Here is a 19,565-nt window from a genome sequence, read left to right on the forward strand (position 1 = left end):
CCATACCCTCAACACAAAAGTGTGTGATATTCTCTGGGTGAGTGCATGTTGTAGGAGGTAGTGTGCAGCAGGGAATGGGAGTGAGGGAAACATAGACCTGGATGGAGTTCTGTTTCTAGTTTCTAGTGTATGAATTTGGCCAAGTTTTCTAACTTCTTCAACCTTTTAGTTTTTTTAATCCATCATTACAGATCATAATACTTTTCACAGTATTGCTGCAAAGAATAAATTAAAGCATTAATTTTTTAGGACTGCCGTAGCAGATTACCACAAACAAGGTGGCTGAAAACAGCAGAAACGTGTTATTTCATAGTTGTGGAGCCTAGACGTCAAAAATCAATGTGCTGAGAGGGCCATGCTGGTTCTGAAGGCTCTAGAAAAGAATCTTTGCCTCTTCTAGCTTCTGGTGATTACTAGCGATCCTTGGCGTTCCTTGACTTGTGGTTACGTAACATCAATCTCTGCCTCTGCCTTCACATGGCTTTTTTCCCTCTGCATCTGTGTTTCTTAAATTTTTCTCTCCTTATAAGGACACCAGTTATTGGATTTAGAGCCCACCCTAATCCAGTATGATCTCATCTTAACTTGAATTTGTCCATAAAGTCCCTATTTACAAATAAAGTCACAATCATGGGCTCTGGGGCTAGAACTTCAACATAGCTTTTTGGGGGACACAATCTAACCCACAACAGCATGTAAAATGTTTAGTGCTCTGACCATAGAAATGCCCATTTAGTAGCCTATTACAGTTTCAATTTTAGATATTTGAAAAACATAGCTTGCTATTGGACAGCTTTCCTTTGATGGCATAGAAATAATTTTTGTGAACTTCAGCTTATTCCTATTTTCCTTTCCTCATCTGTCACTGTTTCCTACTAATCAACCCAGTGTCTTTATCTGGGCTTCTTTGATATGATTACAAGATCCTCAACATTTTGATTGTTATTATTAATACTCTTCAGTTGTCTATGATGAATAGGATTATTTTCCTTGTCAGAACAAATTGTGGAGTAGAATCCCTTAGAGGTTTAGCTCTGAAACAGGGTGATGAAATGGGTGCTGGGTCCAATGCCAAGGGAGAATAGCTCTGAAACTGAGCTCCTGAGGTTAGACAGTGGGCCCAGGAAGGGGACCTGGGCTGCCCAGTGACTCCAACAGTGTTTGTGGTGGGACTTGTATTTCAAATAATGCAAAAAAAAAGATACATACATACTTTACATAAATAAATAATGACAATTGTGATCAAGTTATTTTAACTCTTTGGAAATGGGACAATCTTAATAAGCAAACCATTTAGACTCATAGAGACTACATTTCTTCAACTGTTAAATAATAGTACAGGCAGAACTGTGTTTTCTATCTGAATCTATCTATGCATTTTTTGTTTGCTATTGTTGCCTAGTAACAAATTATATTTCTGATTGTTATGTTATGTTATTTGCAAGTTCCTACCAATGTCCAGCAAACTGATGCATGAACTCATCAGTATTATTTTAATCCATATTGCTATTATAACATACTTAATGAAATCCTGCTGTACTCATATCATTGTGAAATTCACAATCAGGAGAGAAGGCATGCATGTAATCAGGGTTTTAACACACAAACACACACCAACATAAAATACAGTCTACAAGGATATAGAGCATTAAAAAAAAACTAGGACTGCTTGTATCTATTAAAATCTGTTGGCTTATTTGAAGATCAGATGATACACTGGGTGAAAATAACATTAGCAGGTGATGTAGACAATGAGAGAATCACTGTGTGCCAGCCTCTGTCCTACAAGCTTTACATGTGTTCACTAATTTATATATCTTCGCAACAACTCTCTGTGCTACAGGCTAATCCTTTCACTAGTTTACAAAAGGGAAAACTGAAGCACAGGATGGCCAAGTGACTAATTCAGAGTCATGTGACTAGCCAGTGGAGGAGCTATGATTCAAATACAGTCAGTCTATCTCAAAACTCTGTTCTCATAAGCACTATGCTCTACTGCTATTGAAACATACATAAAAATATAAAGTAGCCTATTCATGTAGTGTATTACAAGACGATGTATTTTGCATGGAAATGGAATTGCTAGATACAGGCAAAATTTAATTAATTTTTGAAGTTTACATTTACTCGATTATTTTAGTCTAAAATCAGCTAATTAGATATTAGACAGCCATATTAGGATAGATCTAAATGTTAATAACTATGAAGTCTGGATTGTATTTCAGGTGTTTTGTACAATATTAGGAAGTCCTTGTACATGGATTTTTGTTATAAAAAATATTTTCCTCATACTTTTGTGTGTGTGCGTGCGCGCATGCGTGCGCGTGTGCCCTCTTGGAAGAAAAATTAAAAAGGACAATTTTTTTTGTAAATGAAATTATATTCTACTAGTCTGAAATATTGGTTTTTATCCCTTGGTTGTTAGAAGGTTTACTTCCCCAATAAAACCAAGATATCCATAGTTTGCCTTAAATTCCCTTCTCATGTCTGATGCTCGAACTTTCACAGTCTGGCAACACGCCTACTGTGAATGACTATGAACTTCTAATTTCTGCTTTGTATCAATTTGAAAAGGAAAACTATTGATAAAACTGGGCATCTCCTAAATTCTTTCAGTATTTACTTGCCTGACACTGCTCTTTCAGGTCACCAATACTTTTGGTGACATTGATAGATGAAGTAGCAGGTGATTCCCAGGGATGGATATCTTGTTCCAAATCTAATTGATTGTGGCACAAAAGCCTTTTATGTGTTTGTTCCATGACCAAGGGAGAGGTAAGGAGATTATACCCACTGTTCTCACAACATGTGGGAAATCAGTGTTTGAGGAACTGTCCACATTGGGGGTGGCTGGATAGATAGAAATTGAAAGTAAGATTGTTTATTTCTCCCATTTAACTTTTGTTTGTAAAGAACACTAGTTAGATATGAGGTTAGTAGAATTTAGCCTGTGCTGTAGAGAAAAGTATGACATGATTATGAGCATAGGTTCTAGAATTAGATTCCTTGGTTTCAAATGCATCTGCTATTGCTTCATAGTTATGTGTTCACAAGCAAGTTACTTATTAACCCTGGGTGTTAGTTTCCTCAACTACAAAAGAGGAATAACTGTAGTAGCCATTTCATGGTTTATTATTAGGATTAGCAGTTAATCCTTGTAAAACACTTAGAATAGTAATTGACACACAGTAAGCCCTCAATGAATGTTAGCGATTACCACTGTTGTCAATAAAGAATGCTATTATTTATTCTTCTATTTATGACTGGCAAACTCTTATTAATTATTGGATATCCTATTATCCTTTCCATAAAGTCTTCTCCAACAGCCATTTGCTCCTCCTTGGAGCTTCCATATTAAATTTTCCACTCCTTTCCAAGAATATGCTTGTATATTTTTCTTCTCCACTTGCTTGAACTCTCAGATATCAGAAATTATTTAATTTGGGGGAGAATACCCAGCACAGTACTTAGTGTATTAGACACCTCTGATTTGTAAGTAAGTAAAAATTGAGAATGTGCTGAGATACAGCGTGGTTTCTATATTTATGGTCTACTCTTCCTCCTAAGTATGCTACCAAGATGTGGTTCATTGTCAGAATCCATTATTGGCAAGAATGAGGCAACTGACCTAACCTCAAGAAGGTTACCAGAATCCCAGTAAAATCAAGGATATGGTTTTGGAATTATACTTACTTTTGACAGAATGATAGGAGATCATACAAATTACAAAAGGATTGAACCTCTAATCTCAATTCTTTATAATCATTTCTATTTCTTTCTAAAATGCTGCTTTCAATGTTTTTTCTGCTCCAAAGTCTTCAACATTTTCAAATGTCTAGTAAAATTATAATAGCTGAATCTTTGAGTGGTTATTTGGTACCAGGTACTGTGTTAAGCACTTCCATGTGTATCTCTCATGATAACACATGTAATATGTTTATTATAATAATATCCTATTAGAAAGGAAACTCAATGAGAATAGGATCCTTGCCTTTTTAAGTCAGAAACAAAACTATTTCTAGGCTAATGCCTGATTAACACATTCAAAACGTGGAGTCAATGAGTTAAGTATTATCATTACTACCGTATTATAAATAAGGAAAGTAAGAAACAGAAAAACTAACCCAGAAAATAAGAGGTAGAGCCAGGTTTTTAACACGTGTAATCTGTCCTCTTTTTGGACAGAATAGATAGCCTAAAGATTAAACTCCACACTTTTCAGCCTAACATTCAAGGAAGAACAAGTTCTGCTCTGGTACAGGTTTTAGACAGGCTGCTTTTCTCACCTGTTCATTGAACTTGCCATGCTCATTTGTAGTGGCAAAGTGTTTGCCCTCCCTAGATTGCCTTTGTATTTTTATTCAACTGGGTTGTACATACTGACCGTGTTCCTCCAACTAGATTTTATAGCTTTTAGAAGGCAGTGTGTCTTACTATTATGTATTATTTCTCATTGGTCCAATTCCGGTAGTTTGGCTTTACATTTAAGAAACATTAAATATTCATGAATTCAATGAATATTTATTGAGCACCTAGTATGTGTGTCTTTGGATATGGGGATGAAGCAATCCTCATGAAAGGCAGTTCTCTTAGTCTCAAGAAACTTATATTGGAAGGCAGAAAATCAACAAGAAATAAACAAATATAATCAGAGATGAAGATAAGGGCAGTGAAGAAAATAAAACTGAGGAAAGAGATGGCAAGTGATGGGAAATGGCAGTGTTTGATGATGGTGCTGTGGGGGTGGGGGATGGGTGAGAACCAGCATCTCTGAGAAGACAGCACTTGAGTAGGCTGGTGGGATTTGAAAGAAGGAGGCAGCTGTGAGACAATCTAGGGCAGAGTGCTCTGGCTACAGGCAACAGTGAGTGGAAAAATAAGAAAAAGCTTGACATGTCTGAGGAAGAAAGAGGCTTTCCCACATGGTTGGATCATTGTGATTGGAGGGTCAGACGTAGGCAGTGGCTAGATTATGTGGCATAATGTGGGCCAGAGAAAGCTTTGAATGTACAGAGTGCAGTGGAATCCCACAGAACGATGTAAAACAGCAGAGATAAATATTTGCTTTGTATTTTTTTTTTTTGTATTTTAGAGAGAAAGAGAGAGAGAGAGCGCATGTGAGAGTGGGGGAGAGGGGCAGAGGGGCAGAGAGAATCTCAAGCAGTGGAGAACCCAATATGGGGCTTGATCCCATGACCTGGGATTATGACCTGAGCCGAAACCAAGAATGAAATGCTCAACTGACAGAGCCATCCAAGCGCCCCAACGTTTGCATTGTATTTTAAAAGATTGTTCTATTAAAAAAATAGTTGTGTAGCAACGCGAACTTTTATTCATTGCTGGTTGGAATTCAAACTGATATTCCTCTTAGTAAGACAGTTTGGCAATTTTCACAGAACTGAACATATCTTACCATACCATCCAGCAATCATACACTTTGGTATGTACCTAAAGGAGTTGAAAAATTACGTTCACACAAACACCTGCACATAGTTGTTTATGTCAGCTTTATTCATAATCGCCCAAATCTGGAAGCAACCAAGGTGTTCTTCAGTTGGTGAATGGATAAATTGTGGTATATCCTGTCAATGGAGTATTATTAAGCACTAAAAAGAAATGAGCTATGAAGCCATGAAATAACATACTGGTGTCTTAAATGCATATTGCTGCGTAAAAGAAGTCTATCTGGAAAGGCTGCAGTACTGTATGATTCCAACTATATGACATTCTGGAATAGAAAAAAATTATGAAGAAAAAGATCATTGGTTACCAGGAGTTGTGGGTAGAGGGAGGGATGAATAGGTGGGCACAAAGATTTTTAGGGAAGTGAAAACTCTCTGTATGATACTATAATGATGGATATATGTCACTATATGTTTGCCCTAAACCATAGAATGTACAACACCAAGAGGGAATCTTCATGTAAACCATGGAATTTAGGTGACCATAGTGTGTTAATGTAGACTCATCAGTTGTAATAAATGTGCCACTCTGGTGGGGGATGTCCACAATGGTGGAGGCTATGCATGTGTGGGGGTTGGGGGCATAAGGGCTACTCCTGTATCTTCCTTTTAATTTTTCTTTAAACATAAAAATGCTCTATAAATATAAAGTCTTTTTTTAAAAAAGGCTTTTTTTAAGAGAGAGAGAGAGAGAGCGAGTGCAGGGGAGGGGCAGAAAAAGAGGGAGAGAGAAATAATCCCAAGCAGGCTCCACGCTGTCTGCACAGAGTCCTATGCAGGACTTGAACCCATGAACCATGAGATCATGACCTGAGCCAAAATCAATAGTTGGACACTTGGCTGACTGAGCCACCCAGGTGCCCCAGAATATAAAGTCTTAAAAAAGTAATTGTCATGGAATAAGAGAATAACGGAGAGTTGTTAGTAAGCTGTTGTGGTAATCCAGAAGAGAGATGGTACATATGTATTCCAGGGTAGAAGTATACAGATAGAAGAGGGATTTCAAACAAAAATTAAGCAGGATGTCATTTAGAAGAGTCAATAGAACTTACTGATAAACTGTATGTTAAGGATGATAAAAAGAGAGTAATTATAGATGGTTGCTAGGTTTTTGGCATGAGATCTGGGCAAACAGTGGAGCCATTTACTGAAGAGAGGATGTCTTGGGAAGGGACAGAGGATGCAGAAATTAATCAGTGGATCAAGGTTAACTGGTGGAAAATAGACCAATCATAAGTACTCATTTAGTTCCTTACCTATTTACCACCTTGACCCGTAAAGTGTTTGAATCATCTTACAGTAGCACTGCGTATTTATAATAATGGTAAAATAGCCACAAAAAGTAAGGATGAAGGGGATCATAAGAAGAAGTAGAAAGTCAAATGCAAGGTAGGAAAAATATTTGCAGATAATTAGACTCTAAATAGTTACTACTGTTCAGCCTCAGATTTGGTTCTGAGGGAAAAGGGACTCTTGGTTAGTTTGTTAATTTTCATGATCAGATCAAAGGGAGTATAACCATGCCTCAGGAGAGGCAAACTTTTTCAGCCATTAGGTTTTAAAACAAATTTTTCACAGTGAAGCTTAGCGGAGGGCGGACTAAAGAATGCGCTGTCAGAATTTTGATTCAGCCCCCAGTAAGATCCTCCTTAGGAAAGGACTGTACTAAAGAGATGTAAAATGCCTATGAGTAATTCAAAGAAGTCAAAATTGTGGATAGCAACCATACCTGAGGATTGCCTAGTTTTTATAGTTTCTAAGCTCAAATTCTCCTAACAGGCTCACCTGAATGATACTGACCATCTTCAGCAGAGACTCAGCTCTCAGTCTCTTAGCTGGATTTAGCTATTATTATTCACTAAAGGCTCTAAATAGTCTACAGTAACCAACAGTCTATATTATATACTTGCTGTATGATGATAAAGGTCTTGGTTAAAGCTCAGAATGGCTAGGGATTCAAATTGCAAAGTCCAGTTTCTCTGCTGCTTTTTTTTCTCCTTCAATATTTTATTTCAAAAAAAAAAAATCTTTCCATGTATCCTCAGAGACAAGTTCTTTGCAGAACCAGATGTGGTGGCATTTGTCCATGAAGAGCATACACTCCTACAATTCTACACAGACCAGGTTATCTTGAACTTTGGGCATTGTCTCAAGATACACAGGTTTATTCAAACATCTGGTTCATCTGGTAATTTAAAAAAATTGGGGGACAAAGCTCTGTTTCTCTGAGATAAATCTGTACAAGTATTTTATCTACAATCTGTGGTTAGGGATGGATTTAATAATTCGAACATGAGAATCTCTCCTTAAAATGTACTGCACATGTAGAGAGATAACTTTATAACAAGGAAACCTACTCAATGTTCTAATAAAATTGCTTTTTTTATGGTAAAATATTCAATCAAATGGCATAAATATTTCAAAGTGTTACCTTTCTTTGTTAATATGATGAAAATGTTTATAGTACATAGAAGAAATCATGATGGGAGAGCTCTATAAAATTTATGGAATACAAAGCTAAGTTTCATATCACCTAAAATTCCAGATATTAAATATTTAGGATGGGCAATGAAAATATTTTATACACTTGCCTAAGTCCATTTGGACCACTGTAACAAAATTACTAGGTAGTTTAAACAACAAACAATGTCTCATGTTTCTGGAGGCTGGGAAGTCCAAGATCAAGGTGCTGGCAGATTTGGTGTCTGGTGAGGACCTACCACCTGGTTCATAGACTATTGTCTTTTGGTTGTGTCTTCACATGGCCAAAGGCCTATGGGCACCTTTTGGATCTCTTTTATAAGGGCACTAATCCCATTCATAAGGGCTCTGCCCTTATGACCTCATCACCTCTCAAAGGCCCTATCTTCAAATACTATCGAATTGAAGTTTAGATTTCAGCATATGAATTTGGGAAGGGATACAAACATTGAGTCTATAGTAATATTATAATATACAGAATTGTAAAACTAATGCCAAAAAGAAAAGGGCATTAGTTCACTAAAAAGATAAGCACTTTCAAAGCAAGGTAATCCTTAGAGGCCAGAGGCAGTATTGAATTGTTAAAGTCATGGCAATAATAAAAATATAATATTATATATATAATATTAATAATATAAAATATAATATAATATAAAAATTATAATATTATGTTATATTCTATTTAACACATCTTTGCATACTCTCACAATGTTTGAGTACATTTTATCTCAATTATTTTTTTCCCTGTAGTGGCAGTCACATTGTCAATGTTTTAAAATCATAACATGCATTAAGATATTTTTGTGCACTAATTTATTCAGTTATACAAGTGTTTATTGGGCACCTATGTGTAAGGTCCTGTGTTAGAAATGACCGAGATGAGGGGCACCTGGGTGACTCAGTCAGTTAAGCATCTGACTCTTGATTTAGGCTCAGGTTATGATCTTACGGTCATGCGATGGAGCCCTGTATGGGGCTTGTGCTGACAGTGTGGATCTGCTTGAGATTATCTCTCTCCCTCTCTCTCTGCCCCTCACCATCTTGTGTTTTCTCTCTCTCTTTCTCAGAATAAATAAATAAAACATTAAAAAAAAACAAATGGCCAAGATGATTTACTGTCTAGTTAAGAGATAGTTCAACTAACTCTAATAAATAGTACATTCTAATAAATGCTTTAATTAAGGACAATGAGCTAGGATGAGATTAATTTCTATTATGGAAAAGGTCTTGTGAAGCTGAGAGGATTTTGAGGAGAGAAATGAAGTAGACTTTTGATAAATGGAGGTGAAGAAGTTAGAAAATTATTGGAAATGTGTTTTATCAAATTCCATTTCTATTCATCACCTCCTATTCTTCCTAATAACTTTCAAATATTATAAGACAGTATTATGAAACACTGCAAAGAAAGTTTTCCTGGTTTGACATATGATTTTTTGCCAGAATGCATGATCATTACCATTACTCTCAATCTAGACAGTAGGATGAAAAGTTCCTGTTCAAATGCTCGCTTGTATTTGTCTTCTGGCTTCTCTCTTCCACTGTTAAGGAGCATTAGAGGTCTAGTGTTTAGAGTTTGGTATCAGAGTACCTGGTCAATTATTACCCTGTCAACTAAATTGAAAGTAATGGAACAACAAAAGATTTCCCAGGCGATTATGAACCATGTACTTAAGATAAAACAAACAAAAAACAAAACAAAAAGTCTTCATAAGGGACAAAGAAGGAATTTGTAGAGACCATGTGTAACCATTTGCAAGGTAGATTGGAAGGAAAGGTAACAAAAGGAAGTGATACTCATGGAGGAGGGAAAGAAATACGATTAGGGATGGTATTTGATGGAATGAATAATATGAATCAGAAGGATGTGCATGAACCAATGGTGATACATGCCAATGTTCAATTCTATCCACCTGATGCTCAAAAGAAGAAAAATAAAACAAAGAGGAATGGTGCTGGGTGCCCTGAAAGACACACAGTTTTGAAAACTATGAGAGTGCTGAGGGAGCCCTTAGATTACCATGAAGTACCATATTTCTTGGTCTAATTTTTTAATGGCAAAATAACCTTTTTTTTTCATGGAAAGATGTCCTATAGGTTAACTACTTAAGGGAATTATATAAATTAACAAATAAGATTAAGAACTTTGGCATCAAACAGAGTTGGGTTGAAATCCTGACTCTACCTTGTATTAGGTGTGTGATCTTGAGAAGCTCCTTCATCTAAGCTTCAGTGTCTTCTTTTATAAATGGCACCAAAGACCTATCTTGGAAGTATGATATGAGGGTGAAATGAAATAATACATGCAAACTGTTTAGTGTAGTGCTTGCCTTGTGATCCCTTTAAGAAAGGAGTATGTTTCACATCTCTTCAATTTTTCTGATGATATCTGTTGTCTTTATATACTTTTCACTGAATATAGAGTTGAGTCAGACTTACCAGTTTCCTATTGTTTTAGAAATTCATCGGGGCGCCTGGGTGGCGCAGTCGGTTAAGCGTCCGACTTCAGCCAGGTCACGATCTCACGGTCCGTGAGTTCGAGCCCCGCGTCGGGCTCTGGGCTGATGGCTCAGAGCCTGGAGCCTGTTTCCGATTCTGTGTCTCCCTCTCTCTCTGCCCCTCCCCCGTTCATGCTCTGTCTCTCTCTGTCCCAAAAATAAATAAACGTTGAAAAAAAAATTAAAAAAAAAAAAAAAGAAATTCATAGTGGCAGAGAAAGATGAGAGACACCAAATTCATTTTCCATTGTAAGGCACCTGTTTCCTTAGTTTTGATGACTTTTGAAATATTTTCTACGTCTTTGCATTCCAAAAACTTTGCTGAAATGTATGTAAGTATGGCTGCTTTTACCAATGGTTTAATATAGAACATGTATGACCTTTCATTCTATGTACATTTGTTTTTCAACTCAGAAAAAACGTCTTCTGTATTTGTGATAACTGCATTGGCTTCATTTTTTTATTGAGGTTTTGTGTTCTAACATACGATTGCCCTTAACAAATATTCCACGCATGATGCAGTTCACAGTCTGATGTGTGTGTGAGATCAAACTTATTAGTTATATTACCCTCTATGTTCATGTTTGTTTTTGACTATTAGAGATTTACCTTTCAAAATTTTAATTAGTCCTTTCTAAATATAATTACTCCTTTCTTCCCTGAAAGACAATTATCCTAATTCTTTTAAGGACTTGAATTTCTAATATAAGTGGTGACTTCACTATGGCATACTGAAACACAAATTTAATATTCCTGAATTTTGATCTGTTCAAGAATAACTGTCAATACTAAAACTCTTATACTATTGTGATTTGGTGATTTCTCCTTGTATTTGACAACATTAAATGAACTATAATTTAGGGCATAAAAGCATATGTCACTTCCACATACACACAGTAAATACACCCTTCGTATGTTAAAACTTCACGATTATGAACTATTTTATTTGATTTTTATTTCTGTTTTTTCTTCTGGTATTAGTTTTGGAACACCCGAACTTATTCTGCATTTGCCTAAAATGTATTTGTTCATGCTTTTCAGATTTTTGTGAGACTTTTCTTTTTTATTTAGATATGTTTCTTGGGAACAGCATCTAGTTGGATTTTATCTTTTGCTTCAATTCACAAGTCTTTTAACATGGGCTGATTACACATTTAATGCTTATAAATTTTTAAATAACCGATGTAGGGGCGCCTGGGTGGCGCAGTCGGTTAAGCGTCCGACTTCAGCCAGGTCACGATCTCGCGGTCCGTGAGTTCGAGCCCCGCGTCGGGCTCTGGGCTGATGGCTCAGAGCCTGGAGCCTGTTTCCGATTCTGTGTCTCCCTCTCTCTCTGCCCCTCCCCCGTTCATGCTCTGTCTCTCTCTGTCCCAAAAATAAATAAACGTTGAAAAAAAAAATTTAAAAAAAAATAACCGATGTATATTCCTGTCATGTTGTACGTTGCTTTATATTTTTCTATACTTCCCTCCTCTGTTGCTCCTTTAAAATTTTTGTCCTTTTTTTCCTGTATGATCTGTGTTTTCTTTGCTTTTATGTCCTCCACTCTTTATGGAAAGCATAATCTTTGTTAAGCAGATGCCTTTAAACTATTCAAAGTTATGTTTAATCTCTATTCCATTCATTTTCAAAGTTGAGTAAAACCACTTATTTGTGTGTCCCTAATGAAGGCATGGTGTTCAATAATAAAGTATTTTTTAAAATAATTTTTTAATGTTTATTTTTGAGAGAGATAGAGAGACAGAGCATGAGCAGGAGAGGGGCAGAGAGAGAGGGAGACCCAGAATCTGAAGCAGGCTCCAGGCTCTGAAATGTCAGCACTGAGCCTGACACGGGGCTGGAACTCACAAATCTTGAGACATGACCTGAGCCAAAGTTGGATGCTTAACCGACTGAGCCATCCAGGTGCCCCAAGGCATGGTGTTAATTATGCTTTTACTTTCTTCTATCTCTTCCCTCCACCTCCTTTTTCATGTAATGTGAAATTTTAGATTTATATAATTTTTATATTGTTGCATAATTTTTACATTATACTTTTTTTAATGAGCAGAATTATATTGCTCAAGTATCGTCTCTCCCCCTTTTCTACTCCTACTTAACTGACATCTCTGATTTCCGTATCTGGACTTAATCACTTCTTCCTCTTTGAATCTACTACCTGTGTTCTTTCCAGCCTGATACCCATTGGTATCATAATTATTAGTTTGGAATTCTGTCTCCTCAATCAATGGTGAACTCTTCTTTAGTCAAGAACCACTTCATTCATTAGATCTATATTTACAGGACATAGTGTGATGTCTAACACTTAGTAGAAGCTCAGTAATAGTTGGTAAATAAATGAAGATGTAAATGAATTTGGAATGTCTATATGAAATGTCTAACTTTGTTTTGGGAACTCTATATGGTTTTTGTTAAAGGAATAAGAAGGGGTTATGAAATAAATTTTTTATGTGCCTTTTTCTCTGCTTCTAAAAAATCTTCAGGTACTTAGATTCTATACAACAATTCTATGAATATCATCCGACTAGCAACTGTAAACGGCTAAAGCCTGAAAGCTACAGTCATTGCCCTTAAAGGACGTTGATTCACTGAATCATCAGAATGTTCAACATTTAGTAAATGCCTACAATATGTCAGACAATGATACATAATCCATCCCCTCAGAATTAGAAAGGGAACAGAGATGATACCATAAACCTTGAAGGTTCCTGTAAGATTGATCCATTTAATGTGTTGATAAATTTATTAAGGTCCAGAAGGTAAACTCTTCAAAAAAACTTAAGTGACTCACATAAACTCTTTAATTTTCCAGTCCTCAGCTTTGGGATTTGCCCAATAAAAGAAGATCATCCAGAAATTGTGAATCCATCTAAAATCATTTGGTCATGCATTCTAGGTACAAGACATATTGGTAGGCACTGTGGAGGAGTTCTGTAAATTTAAACCACTTTCACAAGTTTTACATTGTTGGATTTGGGTCATATAGCCCTACTCTCTGCTTAATATTGATTTTACCTAGTAATTTACATAAATTTGTAGTTTATATTTATTCTGCTGAATTTTTTTTTCCTCCTAGATGGGAGATGAAGTATGGGTGGAAGGAATTTCAAATGATTCAGATTTGGGTTGACTGTATTAAGTTCATTTTCTAATTGAACTGCTGAACAAGTAAGATGTTTTCTAAGCAAATCAAGCGTGACGCTGTGTCCTTTGATACCCAGTGCTCCTATTTCAAACAACTGCAGCTGTGGCTGATGCCTCCATCACTGGGAGCAAGAATTCCCTCCCTAAAGTTATTCATGTTACTGACATTATTTATGATTCCATACACACCACCCATTGATAACACCCTGTTTTACTCTTAAGAAAACTAAACTCATTGATTTCTGGGGTGTATCCAAGTGATGTTACTAAATTTCAAACCTATGTTTGTCATAATGGGAGATTTGTGAAAGAATAATCTCGTTTCAAGTGTAAACAGGGTATCTGATCATTATTATTCCAAGTATTAAATTGAAATATCAGAAAAATGTACACACCCATACATGTCTGTACACACCCATACATGGATGTATATGTATATATATAATAAAGAGATAAAATAAGACTAATTAGTTCCTGCTCACATCACCTTATTTATTATGCAAGCTACTTATAATATCTTAGAATGCAACATACAACTTTATGATAAAAAAAGGAAGAAGAGAAGAAAGAAAAGTAGGGAAAGTAGTAGAAAATGAGTTTTCTTATCCACACCTTCTCACATCTCAAGTTAACTTCACTGGTATCAGTTGACTCCTTTCATTCCCTGCTCCTCCCTACCAAATTATATGGCTTTGAAATTCTACTCTCCTGAAAGAACAAGGTGATACCCTTTGCTTACATGCTTCCTTAGCTAGGTGAGATAGATTTCTCTTTCCCTCTTTTGTTCACATACTGAGTCTTGAAAATGCATAGAGACACTAGAGTTTTCACAGTCATTGGCTTGCCATGTCAATTTGAAACTTTTTTAAATAATAAAAGTATATGAGAAAGCTTCAGATAACATGGCTAATGATATATGTGGAAAGCTCCTTTACTTTTCTTCTCCCCAAGAGAATAATGTAAGGGCTATAAGGATATCTCTCATTGGTAGGAAATAGTTAAAACTGTTTTAATATGTTCTTAACGAGAGCAATTCTTTTGTTTTCCCAAGCACAAAGGGGGCCAGTTTGTCTGGTTTTGTTCTCTTCAATCTTTAGTGATGGTCTTAGCCTAAGAAAACTGAGTAAACGTTGAATGAATAATTTCTGCACAACTTCATTAAATAAAAAAGTGGTTGGGCAGGAGTGTTAGATAATTTTATAATGTGTTCCTTACACATTGTTGAATTAAGTAGGTTTTTCTGTAAGAAATTATTTTCCTACTTAGAGATAGTATACTTCTCTTTAATATATATATTAAAAACAGATTTGGAAGCTTTAACAAATTAAATATACTTTCACAACTTCTGCTTCCAACCTGGATGGAATAACCAGGGCTGGCTTAACCCTCGTATATGAAACAACTAGAAAACAAGATGAAACATATGAGAAACATGGAGCATCAGGCAGTGGTGGACAGTGATCCTTGAAAGGTGGAAAACCCCATGGTGTGAGTCCTTGGATGGTCTCTGCTCATTGTCTTGAGAGAGGGTTGAGGCCACTGTACAGATAGAGAAACCCAGGAATAACTTGGTGAACTCCCTGAATTGGGAAGATGAAAGTGGGATATGGGGGGGGGATCAAGAAAGCTTGAGTTCAGGGGACCAGATTCCAGAGGGGAGAGAGCTGCATGGGGAGAGAGGGTTTAGAGATCTGGAGAGAGTTCCATTTGAATATTCAGCAGGCTACTGGTGGGCACAAGTGTGTGAAGAAAAGAGTTGAGGCTTAGAAGAAACATTTGAGAGTATCAGAGGGAAGAGTGACTGGCACTCACACAGGGCTGTAGATGGCCCACCACTCAGGTAGGAAAACCTTGTAATTCATAGGGCATTGGGTAGAGAACTCAGAAGGGTCTTGCCTCATTGGTGAGGAATAATTAACTTTATACTAAATGCTGTTCTCATGCCACTTGTCACAAAATTACCCAAAGCAAACTCCTAAAGAAGAGAACTACGGTTTCTAAGATGAAAAGATATTACTGGATGAAAATTAACTTGCAGATTAGATATTACCGAAGAAAGAGTATAGTGAACTTGAAGATATAGCAACAGAAGCTGTCCAAAATGAAACACAAAGATATTGGAATAGAAGCTGTCCAAAATGAAACACAGGGATAAAAATGTACAAAATAATTGAATAGAGCATCATTGAGGTATGGGGCAACTTCAAACATCTTAATGTGGGCATAATTAGAATCTCTAAAGGGGAAAAGGCAGAACAAATATTTGAAGAGATCGTGCTTGAAAAGTTTCCAAATTGATGAAAACTGTAACTGTATAGATCTATAAAGCACAAGAAATCCTAAGCAAAGAAACATGAAGAAAACTACACCAAGACTGCACCATAATGAAATAGAAGACAGATAGATTGTAAAGAAGGAAGTAAAACTGTCTTTATTCATGGATGACATGATTGTCTATGCAGATGGTTTTATTAATTCTACCAGAAAAGTTACTAGAATTAATAAATAAGTTTAATAAAATTGTAGGATACAAGATCAATATATAAAAACAAATTGTATTTCTATAAACTTGTAACTAAAACCAGAAATTGAAATTAAGAAAACATTGGCATTTGTAATAGGGTAAAGTATGAAATACTTGGGCATAAATCTAAAAATAATGTGCAAAATCTGTACACCGTACACTGAAAACTACAATCTAATGATGAAAGAAGGGAAAAAGACAATTGAAGAGATAAACCACATAAATAGGCTGGAAGACTCACCATTGTCAAGTTCTCCTCAAAGTGAGCTATCAAGAGAATGCAATCCTTATGAGGGTGCCTGGGTGGCTCAGTTTGTTGAGTGTCTGACTCTTGATTTTGGCTATCACAGTTCATGGGATTGAGCCCTACATTGGGCTCTGCCCTGATAGCATGGAACTTGAGTGGGGTTCTCTCTCTCCTTCACCCTCTGCCCCTCCGCCTCTCATACTTTCTCTCTCTCTCTCAAAATAAATAAACATTTATTTTGGGGAATCCTAAGAAGGGAATCCTAATCAAAACTCCAGCAGATTACTTTTCTAGAAAAAATGACAAACTGATTCTAAAATTTGTATGTAAATGGCAGGATCTCAAGTTTCTCAAAAACTTTGAAGAAGTAGAGAATATAAATTACCTGACTTCAAGACTTAATACAGAGCTACAGTAATCAAGACAGTGTGGTATTGTTATCAAGGCAAATAGGTCAATGGAACAGAACAGAGTTCAGAAATAGACTCACACATATATGGCCATTTTCAATAAAGGTGCAAAGACAAGCCAGTAGAGAAAGGATAATCTTTTTAAATAAACGGTTTTGAATATACATATGCAAAAACATATTGATCCACACCTGGCACCAAATAAAACATTCAAAATGGAATATAGTTCAAAGTGTAAAATCTAAAACTAAAATTTCTAAAAGAAAACTGAGGAGAAAAGTTTTGTGACTTTGGATTAGGCAGAGATTTCTAAGATATGACAGTTAAAGTAAAATCTATAAAAGAAAACATTGAGAAATTGGGCTTCATCAAAATTAAAAACTTCTGATCTTTGAATGACAGTTAAGAGAATGGATGAAAAGATAGCCATACACTTGGATAACATATTTTCCAAGCATAGTTCTGATAAAAGACTTTGATCCAAAAGATGTAAAAGAAATCTCAATATTCAGTAATAAAACAAACATTCAGATAAAAATCAATCAATGATTTGAAGACACTTCACCAAATAAAATATAGATGACAAAAAGGACATGATAGAACACTTGCTATCATCAATCCCTGGAGAAATAGAAATTAAAACCACAATAAGACTGTAGTACAGGCATGCATGGAATAGGAATGCATGTTTGAAAACACCTTGGCAGTTTTTTAAAATGTTAAGATATATAGCTACTGTATGATTCAGACAATCCTTAGGAATTACCCCATAGAAAAGAAAGCATATGTCCAAATATCCACATGAGCATTTTTTAACCAACTTTATTTGTCATAGGAAAAACTAGGAACAACCTAAATGTCCATCAACAGATAAATGGATAAACAGGTTGTAGTATGATCACATAATAGGACACTGCTCAGCAATAAAATGGTATGAACAGTTGACAAATACAAGAACATGGATGAATCTTGAAATAATTATGCTGAGTCAATGAAATGAGGCAAGAAAGAGTACATACTGCATATATTGCACATACTGTGCCAATTTTATTTATATAAATGTTGTTTTAAAATACAATATTTAGGAGCGCCTGGGTGACTCAGTCGGTTAAGCGTACGACTTCGGCTCAGTTCATGATCTCACAGTTCATGAGTCTGAGCCCCATGTCAGGCTCTGTGCTGACAGCTTGGAGCCTGGAGCCTGTTTCAGATTCTGTGTCTCCCTCTTTCCCTGACCCTCCCCTGTTCATGCTCTCTCTCTGTCTCAAAAATAAATGTTAAAAAAATTTAAAATACAATATTTATACTATTTATTTAGGTACTAGGTAGGAATCTCTACCTAGTAAAAAAATTTACTCTAGTAAAAAAAAATTCGTAATATTGACCTTGATTCTTGAGTAAATTATTTGAGATTTAGGATCATTTTTAAACTGGCTTGAAAAAGTGTTAAATCTCTTGGGAATCTTTGACTGAAATTAAGGAATATGAAGTTTGAAATAGGTTTTTCGTTTTAATTCTCTCACAAAGATAATGTACACCTCTTACTTAAATTGGATGTATGGCATAAAAATATCTGGTAAAGTTTATATAGAGAATTGCATGGAACATGACTTCAGAGAGTAAAAATGAATTCAGCATATTTTATCCCTTTTAATTGAGGTGTAATTGACAAATAGAATTGCAATAAATTTGAAGTATACAATATGATGATTTGATAGATGCAAGTATTGTGAAAGGATTCCTACCATTAAGGTAATTAACGCATCCACTGCCTCACATATTTACCTTTCTTGTTGTTGCTGGTAATGATGAGAATAATTAAGATCTATTTTCTTGGCCAATTTGAATTATACGATACAGTGTTATCAACATTAGTCACCATAGTATATATTAAATCTTCAGACCTTATCTTATAACTGAAGGCTTTATTTTTTCACCAACCTCTTCCTGTTCCCTCCACACACCGGCTCTTCCATTTTACTCCCTCTTTCTGAATTCTACTTTCTGTGTTGTTTTTGGGGTTTTTTTCACATATAAGTGATACCATGCAGTATTTATCTTTCTCTGTTTGGCTTATTTCACTTAGCATAATGCCCTTCAGGTTGTTGCAAATGGCAGAATTTCCTTCTTTTTTAAGGCTAAAGAATGTTCCTTGTGTATATACCACTCCTTTGGATAAATCATTTATTTCTATTTCATTAGATTTCTTTCTGGAAATTTATCTTGTTCCCTTTTTTGGAACATATTTTTCTGTTTCTTTGTTTTTCTTGACTCTCTGTGTTGGTTTCTGCATATTAATTAAAGGTAGGGGATGAATGTTGTCAATCAGCCTGGCCCAAACTTCTGGTTGCCTTTCAGATCTTTGTGATTACCCAAACCATTGTCTTTCCTCTTAGTGGCTTTCTGTAGTTAAGCCTGTGCCCATCAGTGTCCCCAAATAAGGATGACAGTCAGCACCTAGATGCAAGTGGATTAGAAGCTTGACCCTTAGGCAGCAGCTGGGAGAATATGCAATCAACCCCTTCTGGGGAGGAACTGGGAGATGGGCATTTTTGCCTGCTTCGTGTATGCTGAGAAGACATCTGAATGTATAACTGCAGAAGCTGCCTCTGTAGCTTTTTAAAAGCTGCTGCTTTTGTTGCTCTAATCCTATGGCATTCAAGAATGCAAGCTTTGTTGGCTATCAGACTGAGGCGATTAAGGGAGCAGCCTTTAAAAGTAGGGATGCCCTCAGGAAGGAGCTGGGAGTTGGGGGGTTCCCTCCTCGTAGTATGCTGCTGTGCTAGGGGTGGGGCTTATGGT

This window comes from Prionailurus bengalensis, chromosome B4 (assembly GCF_016509475.1).
Source record: "Prionailurus bengalensis isolate Pbe53 chromosome B4, Fcat_Pben_1.1_paternal_pri, whole genome shotgun sequence".
In the NCBI taxonomy this organism is placed as follows: Eukaryota; Metazoa; Chordata; class Mammalia; order Carnivora; family Felidae; genus Prionailurus; species Prionailurus bengalensis.